This window comes from Falco punctatus, assembly GCF_963210335.1.
Source record: "Falco punctatus genome assembly, chromosome: 12".
Taxonomy (NCBI): Eukaryota; Metazoa; Chordata; class Aves; order Falconiformes; family Falconidae; genus Falco; species Falco punctatus.
Genome location: NC_137592.1, coordinates 30552006 through 30560743, shown reverse-complemented (window position 1 = coordinate 30560743; position 8738 = coordinate 30552006).

Below are 8738 nucleotides of genomic sequence, written 5' to 3'. Positions count from 1 at the left end.
CTCTTTTTGTTTATTAAATGAGTAACATCCACCCTTTAATTGGAATAGACCTTTAAACCACAAGAGGAAAAAAAAAAGGAAAAAAAAATGCAGTTGCCCTAAATACTGCATAGCCAAAAAGAGGTCTAGGATCAAATCCAAGCTTTCAACTCTCAGGAGCCACAACGGTGTTATTTCACTTTGAAGTGGGGCTGCAAACCTGCAGCTTTCCTATCTGCTGTGTTTAGTCTTTTCCTTGGGAAAGGAAAGAGACAGTAAATATGGATACAGCGTATAGCAGAGTACCCAATGGTTTGGAAATTTAGCACGAGACAACCCCAAATCAGTTTTTTCTCAAGGTACAGCAAGTGCACCGTTACCCAGGAACGAAAGGCGTGGGAGAAGGAGAGGCTCGCAAGTGTTCTCCAGCAGATCCCGCAGGAAACCACAGACCTGCCTTGCTCTCCGTACACGTGCGTTCTGCCCCGCCACAGGGCACGGAGGCTGGCACAGCCCCAAGGAGCTCCCGTTGCGTTCCAGGCTCCGCCACCTCGTCAGGCACATAAAGCATCTCGCGAGGTACAGGGGGGGCAGAGCGAGGGACCACCTGCGCTTCGTTCGGGAGGCAAATGCTGTCACCTAATTAGCTCACCTAATCCTAAGTTTTGTGAATCAGTTTTATCCCCTGCAAGTAAAATTACATCCGTAAAATTTTGGCTTCTAGTAATATCCATGGGCTGTACAGATTGCAAGAGTTCAGTTCCAATTTTATTGTAAAACCTCAGTATCTGAAAGCACAACATCGGAAAAATGGGTTTGGGGCAGGGTGGGGGGTGTAGACACTACAGAAATAAAAGATGATGTCATTCTACATATACACACATTTTTAGCTCACTAGAATTTAGCTCACCTTGTGTACTCTCTGCAAAAATATAAGTTCTGAATCTCAAGCCAATTTAAAATACGTGAATTTCAATATATCTGCTCAAAAATATTCCTGTTTGTTTGTTTGTTTGTTTTTTTAAAGGGGCACAGCTTGGTAGATACCTTTAACTGAGCTGGCATTATCATTTTCTATTACAAACATCAAGAATTTTCCTTCTGCAGTTAATTCCACTGGGTTTGGTGTTTGCTTATTTCTGTACTTTGCTAACTGTGAGTTACAAAAGGAATGACAAGTTCAGTGCTGGTTTCTGGCTGGTATCACTTTCCTGTTAGCATTGATTGCAAACAGCTGAAATATCAATACTAGAAAATTATCCAGCAGATGCTCCCGGACACTTTTCTGAATATTTTTCTTTTAAAAATTGTTTTGTAAAATCTAAATTATGAGTATAAATTACATATCATGGTTGGAATTAACGGACTGAATATTTTTTCTACCAACAGAAATCCTTGACATGAGCTCAGTGAAAAATGCTAAACATCTGGGTTTACGTAAAGAGACCTTCCTATTTTATTTGCCCATTTTACCTGATTTGTTTAAGAATTTTAAATGAAAATCAGAAAGATATAAACCCCATTCGGAAAATGCCCTACACTGCACATTCACTTCTATAAATAGAACTTCTCAAGGGATTAAAACAGAGACTGCACGATCACTGCAAACACAATTGCACATACAGATCTTCAAAACTTGAATATTTTTACCTGTTTGGCAATTGCAAACTAAAGGCATGCCAATGTAATTCTAATTCAGGCAAAGAAACCTAAATAATAAAGCTCTACTAACCGCTTTTATCAAGAAGACCACTGGCACACGGCTACAGCATCCAGAATTTAGTTGACGGGCTCTTGGTGCACAAAGATGCTATTGTGCAGGTTGGTTTGGTGGCTGGGAGTTTACAGGGGTGGTTGAAGAGTTTGGATGGGTGATACTGGGCAGTTCCCCCTGCTGTGCCTCAGGACACCGTTTGCCATCGCCCCAGCCCGCCGTGGTTCCTAAGGACGGTCCCTGCCTTTAGGTGTCATACACGCCTGGCACCGCTCTTCAGTCAGGGCTGGCAACTGTGCTGTTTGGGTTATCAAGATACAAAAAAATAGAGAAAGGCAAAAGAAAAAGAAAAAAAGGTGACTGGTGTCATACTGGGCCACTCTTGAGAAGCACGGTGAGGTGCTGTAGCCTGCGCTAGACTGTTTCTGGCCACCTTTGAACCCCAGTCTGTTCCCAAAATTGGCATGTTCGGGACCCAGGTGCAGTTACTAACTCATTTTACATTCATCCTCTGCACTGGCAAAGCAGTTACACTGTGATCCTGCCTTCATGGAATCACAGGATCATAGAATGGTTTGGGTTGGAAGGGATCTTAAAGATCATCTTGTTCCAACCCCCTGCCACGGGCAGGGACCCCTCCCACCAGCCCAGGTTGCCCAAAGCCCCATCCAGCCTGGCCTTGGGCACTGCCAGGGATGGGGCACCCACAGCTGCTCTGGGCAGCCTGGGCTGGTGTCTCACCGCCCTCATAGTGATGAATTTATTCCTGATATCTAATCTCAGTCTCCCCTCTCTCAGCCTAAAGCCATTCCCCCTTGCCTATCACTACAGGCCCTTGTCAAAAGCCCCCCCAGCTTTCCTGTTGGCCCCGTTAGGCACTGGCAGGTGCTGCAGGGTCTCCCTGGAACCTTCTCTGCTCCAGGCTGAGCAACCCCAACTCTCTCAGCCTGCCTGCACAGGAGAGGGGCTCCAGCCCTCCCATCATCCTCATCATTACTTTACTCATAAAAAAGATAGATTTGTTTAGGCTTTCTGTATGATGACAGCAGATACAAATATTGCAAGATGAATCAATTAACAAGTCTGGTTATATTTGCTAAAAGACCTTTATCAATTAAAAAAAAAAAAAAAGGAAAAATTGTCTTGCCATCCAACAAGTACAGGGAAGCAACAAAAGAAGTGGTGTTCTGAAGAGAAAGTGCTAAAATACACAATTGGGCCCCAAAGCTCAGGCACGCAACACAAAATTACCATAGCCTTCATTTCTAATGCTCAATGCACCTGCACCTCGAGGGAAAGGCTCTGTTTCTGACAGCACTGGGGTAGTCAAGGCTGATATTTTCTTCTTCTGGATGAAAGAAAACTGTTTTTGAGGACATGCTTTGGTCTGAATAGCACTCAGGGATGGAGTTGCCTCCATCCCCAAGTGTCAGCACGCCCATGGTTCAGAGACCATGAATACTGCTCCACTTCCCAGCAGACAACAGACCTGCCTTGGGGTGTCTGTGGTCTTTGGAGAGGAGCTCCTCCGGCCAAGCCTCCCCCAGCGTGGGATCCGTCTCAGCACCAGCCCCTGGTCTGCAGCCAGCGAATGTACTGCCAGGAAAGCGGTGCAAGTCATCAGCAATGCGGTCATACCCCTGCCTTCTTGATGGGCTAAACCCATCAGAAAATAGATCATTTTCTATTTTAATGATCCAAAGGGTGTTGCCCATTATTCACAACCTACACACAAGATGTCAGGATTTCCAATTTTCCTGCGCAGATCATTCAATCTATTTTGACAGCCGACCTTCAGGTGGTCATGGTTTTTAAAAAAAAAAAAAAAAAAAAAAAGAGAGAGAGACCAAAAAAAAGCAACCAAATACCACCACCACCCTTCCAATACTGGCATATCAGAAAAGGAAAATAATTCTGAACAAGGCAGTAACGGTCTCACAGGCAAAGGCTGTGAGCAGAGCCACCGCTGCCCGGAGCAGCCGGCTGCTCCCCCGGCTGCGGGAGAAGCCTGGGTTCGGGAGAGCATCGGCTGGATGTGGGGGTGCCGGGTACTGCCCTGCGAACAGCTGCACCACCACAGCCGGCACTTCCCAAACCAGATCCTGCAGCCATTCCCACCCCGTTAGGGACATTTCTCATCACCGGCGCTGGAACGGGAGGACGGCAGCAAGTCTTACACAAGCTTTTTACTGTCACCAGTGAATATGGGCGTTAGCCAGGGACTGCCGTAACAACCCAGATGAATTTCAGCTCAGTGCTGGTCAGGAAAAATGCTATTCCTCTGGCCAGCACCAGCTGCGGCAGGTCCCCGTGCCTGGCATCGCTCGACGCACTCCCAAAGAGCCGAACAATACAGAAATTACCTAAATAACCTAAAGAGCCAGTAGGTTCTAGGAAGCAAATGATGCTCTTGCCTGAATCTGGAGTGGCTTAGTTGAATAGCAGGTAGTAAACAGCCTAATTAAATAGATGTAATGACTTTTAAATGCCTGCTAGAAGTCAAAAGGAGCTGCACGTATTTCCCCAGCACAATTTCGGTTGTGTTTACCCAGTCAAGAGCTGAGATGAAGAAGCGTAAGTTCCTGCAAACCGTTGATTAGAAAACACAGATTTTTTTATTCTCTTTCAGATGATGCTTCCTAGCAGAACATTGAACTGGAATAAATGTCAGGATTGAAATCTATCTAAACAAGTGGAATTTTTGACAAATGCTTCAGTTCTGGGTTGACAGGCACTTTGCCTCCAACACACACCACAACTGTGAGCACTTTTAACGCACCCGTCCCGCTTGTGGTGTCAGCTCAGGATTTTTCCGCTATACGGTCTTTGAATGAAGAGGACTAAAAGCCATATACAAACCCAATTCAATATAGATCACATTTCTACTGGTACGTTATATACAGTTTCCAAACAAGGATGGATATTTTGGGCTTGGCACCCCTTCATTCACAGAGGCAGGGCTGTGGACCGAGGAGGCACAGACGGCTGACGCACTGCTGCGTTGCACCCAGGTGCTGGTGGGGGGTGAGCAGAGCTGGTAGTTAACGAGACCGTGGAAGAACCTGCTGATGGTCTTTGGGGAACATTCCTGAGTGTTTTTAATGCTGTGATACACAACCGAGTATGAATTCTGTACATCTGGGAGGAAGTCGAATTCCAGGTGATGTTCGGACTGTTGCAATTCAGCTATTACAAAGGCTTTTGAAATAAACAGGAGACAAAATGTTGCCTGGGATGCGTATGCAAGTATTCTTTTCTGAGCACAGGGAGCAGGAGGTGAGGCAGAAGCACCTCCTGGCTGAGAGATCCTCTCTGAAATCTATGGCTTGGAGACCACAGAGCCGTAAGGGGAGACCCCACACACCCCCAGATGCTGACTAAACTGTGGATAGTTGAGCAGAGCTGGGGAGGATAGTAATTAGCACGACTTGCTTCTAATAACAGTCATCTATTAAAGTCAGCAGCTGACTGATCCTTTGCTTTACAGTAAAACAGAGAGCAGATGGAAGCTGTTTGCTCTGTAAATAGCTATAAGGAGCTCCCTATATACCCCCTCTCCCCAGCTACCATTCAAATCAATAGGATCCATCTGTCAAGATTATTGAGATAAATCCGGGAAATTTTGGTATTGACTAGAAAGGCGCTTAAAAAGTCAATCCCACTGCAAACAGCGAAATGCCACTGCACCAAATGTGGAGGCTTGCTAATCTTGTTAGATACCACGGACCCTAAGTGCAAACGCCGCCGGCTTATGACCCCAGCCACAAGCCATTCTGCCGTCCCCGTGTCCTCAGCTCATTGAAACAAATGCCGGCAGGAGCTGGTGCTGGGTGCATGGCTCTGGGTGGCACTTGCTGCTGTGGTGTCCCCGCCAGCCACTCCACCTGCGAGGGCTGGCTGCCAGAATGCCTACGGACTATTTTCCCAGCAGAAGGGTTGGGGCTGAAGAGCTGCAGCCACCAAAAGTTCTGCTGGGCCAGGCGGTGAAGGGGAGAGGGAAGCTCTTGGCTCTTTAGCACTGAGTCCACTGATGCTAGGTGTCCTCAATGGTGCTGATGCTGAAAGTACCAGTTCCCCTGGGATATACTGGGGGGCTTCCATGCTTCATAGAAGTTACAATTCTCAGAATTTTTCCATTTCTTCAGAATTCCAACCATAGAGTTCTCCATCACAGAGTACAGAGGGAAAACTACTCATCTGATGTTCATATTTACAAAAAATACCTTTTTTTTTCTTTTAAATAACAATGACACTTTCTACACCACTCCATTTTGATGTGACTGTTCTGGTACCTTCCTGGTTTGCAAATAGATCACTTCCCGGGGAACCGCCAGCTATTCAGCTCAAAGGCACCAAGCTGTTCTCTCCAAGAAGGCAGCAAAGCAAATGAGGGGAAGAGAAAACCCACCTGGATGGGCAGCACCAGCAGCTCCCACAGCTGCTTCTGAGATCTCCCAAGTGGCTCATCCTGGCATAGCTGGAAGGCCACTGTGACAGCATCCACCCCTGGTGTGTATCAGGAGGTGGGAGGAGAGCCGGCTGGCTGCGAGCTGATTCCCTCGTTTCTACTGCTGATGGAAAGCTCATCCATGCTGCCCTCTGGCTCGCTTGGACCCTCGGTGGCACCTCTGGGAGTAGACACAGGGCTGCCATCACCCAGCCAGGGCACCCATCTGCCTCCAGCCCCCTAAAACCCTTCCCAGAGGCAGGAGTGTAACAACCACCTCAATCCAATTCGCTGCAGCAGGAGCCAGCCCTCGCTTAAGGGCTGCATTTATTATCTATCACATAAATAAATATATATATTTATGTAGCAGTTTCCGTTACGCTACACTACAAGGCATTTACATTACAGGGATGATGGGGCCACCTCAAGCTCCCAAATTCATCACTGGGATCCTACCACAGATGCGTACCAGTGCCGGCTCGGCGCTCGGGCTGTCTGCTGGCATGTCACCGGTGTGCCGCAGCGGCTGCCCTCCCTTCCAGCATCCCCCGCCACGGGCACATGGGCATCTCTGACAACCCTGTCCTGCTCCCAGCAAACCGAGACACGGCAGAAGACGTGGCCCTGATTTTGAGAGCAACGAGGGTGCTGGATAAAACCCTGCACCAGGGCTGCCGTGCATGTGATGAGGCAGTTGCAGATGATTCATTAGACCTCGTGCAGTGTGATTTGGGGTTTAATGACCTATTGCTTTTTGCAGTGATTCCAATCTCTGAACTGCAAACTTCATTGGATTAGGATGACTGCTGTTGCATTTTCCTGGGTCTGAGTTTCATTCTCCTTCCACCTCCGGTGGGCATCTGATCACACACCGCCACCTCCTTTGCAAGCCTCCACCCTATCTGGAAAAACCATTGTATTTATATAGGAAGATTACATAAAGGTTAAAAGCTAGCTCACCCCAGTCATGTAACCAGTTATTTTGGTAGAAATGAGGCTATTTAAATGAGTGAGCAAAGAAGGTTACACCTGAAATACCCTTGACTTGTGCTGCAGAAGTCATTAAAGCTCTCACCATGCTCCCTGTTGGTCTCTTTGCTTTTGTCCAGTTTAATTGGCCTCTTACCCCATTTATTTTTCTGCCTGCTTCCCGGCCTCCTGTTTCCTTCCCACTGCTTTGTTCTCCCAAACTAATTCAAAAGCGGTGTGTGAACTTGTGACCTGCTGAAATCAGTGACAAAACCTCCGTGGCTGAGCTGATCACCACACCGGCTCTAAAAATAAATCACACTCTCACATTTGCACTAAACCTCCCTGTTCCCCTCCACTCCCCAAGCAATTCCTTCAAAGGACAAAATACCATCACTGGAGGTAATTAAAAACAGTTCATGTCCTGTTGGGATTACAGGTTTAAACCCCTGAGTGCCAGGGAAACAAGGCGTTTACAGTTTTTGCAGGAAATGAACTCCCACAAGAAACATAGAACTTAATTTTGCTGTCAGATGTTCCCACAGACTCCTCTGGAAAGTCAGCCGAAGCTGTACATACATGCTTGAAATCAGTTTTTTAACAAAAGTTAGGTTTATATTTAGATTGCCACCCTCCAGTCATTCAAAACAGTTCATGTGGGAAGTTTTTAATGCTGGGATGAAACCCATTATTTTGGTTTTGGATGGGTTTTTTTTTGACACTGGAGTGTCTGTGATCACACCTATAGCACTGCATTGACCTGGAGGCTGCCGGTCCTCCTGCAGTCCATGAGGACCTTGCACAGAGATGAGGTCCTTTTCCAGGATAGCTGCCATCTGCTGCATTCCCAAATGGCCAGTGAACATGTGAAAAAAGATAAAAAAGATGTTAGGTGCCATCATATGAAAAAGATAGCAGGTGCCAGCAAAATCGAGAAGCTTTGGCTACAAGTCTCACCTCCTCAGTCACAAACTGCCTTCCTCCATAGTGTTATTCTGTTTTAATTGTAAACCGAGGAGCAGAACCTGCAGCAACACATCTGCATGCCCCAGGGGGACAGATGTGCTTGCAAGGAAATCCTGTTTCCTAAGCAATCTTTTGCGTGAAACCTTCCGATCGCCTCGAACACCACACATCACGTCAACACCAAGAGAGATGATGGCTTCCCGAGTGATTCAGCCCTGGAGCAATGGCAGATGGTTGGGGATACTTTCCCTTTGGGCATTTTTGCAGAACTGGGAGAGGCAGCTCCCTCCCTCACCCCGCCGGCCACAGGTACTGCGGGTGGATGTGTGCTCTCCAGTTTTGTGTCCGTATGCCCATCACCACCTAAATGTCGATCCATTGGCGAAATACTGCGTGTACATCTCCCATGGTCAAGAAATTATTCTGACCTTCTTATGCTCCTAGTAAACTAGAATAATAACAAAATACTTGGTGGCGTGGATTTAACCCGTCTGTAACTGATGTGCCTGGGTTTGCTTTGGTAAGAGAAACATCTAACTGCATCTCTGCTTTCACTAGGGTTTGATCTCCTATCACGCGTTACACCAAGCGCAGGTACGTGTGCTAGAGGCACTTAGATACTGATAGACCAGCAAAAGGGTGCCAGTCCCTCCAGCACACAAG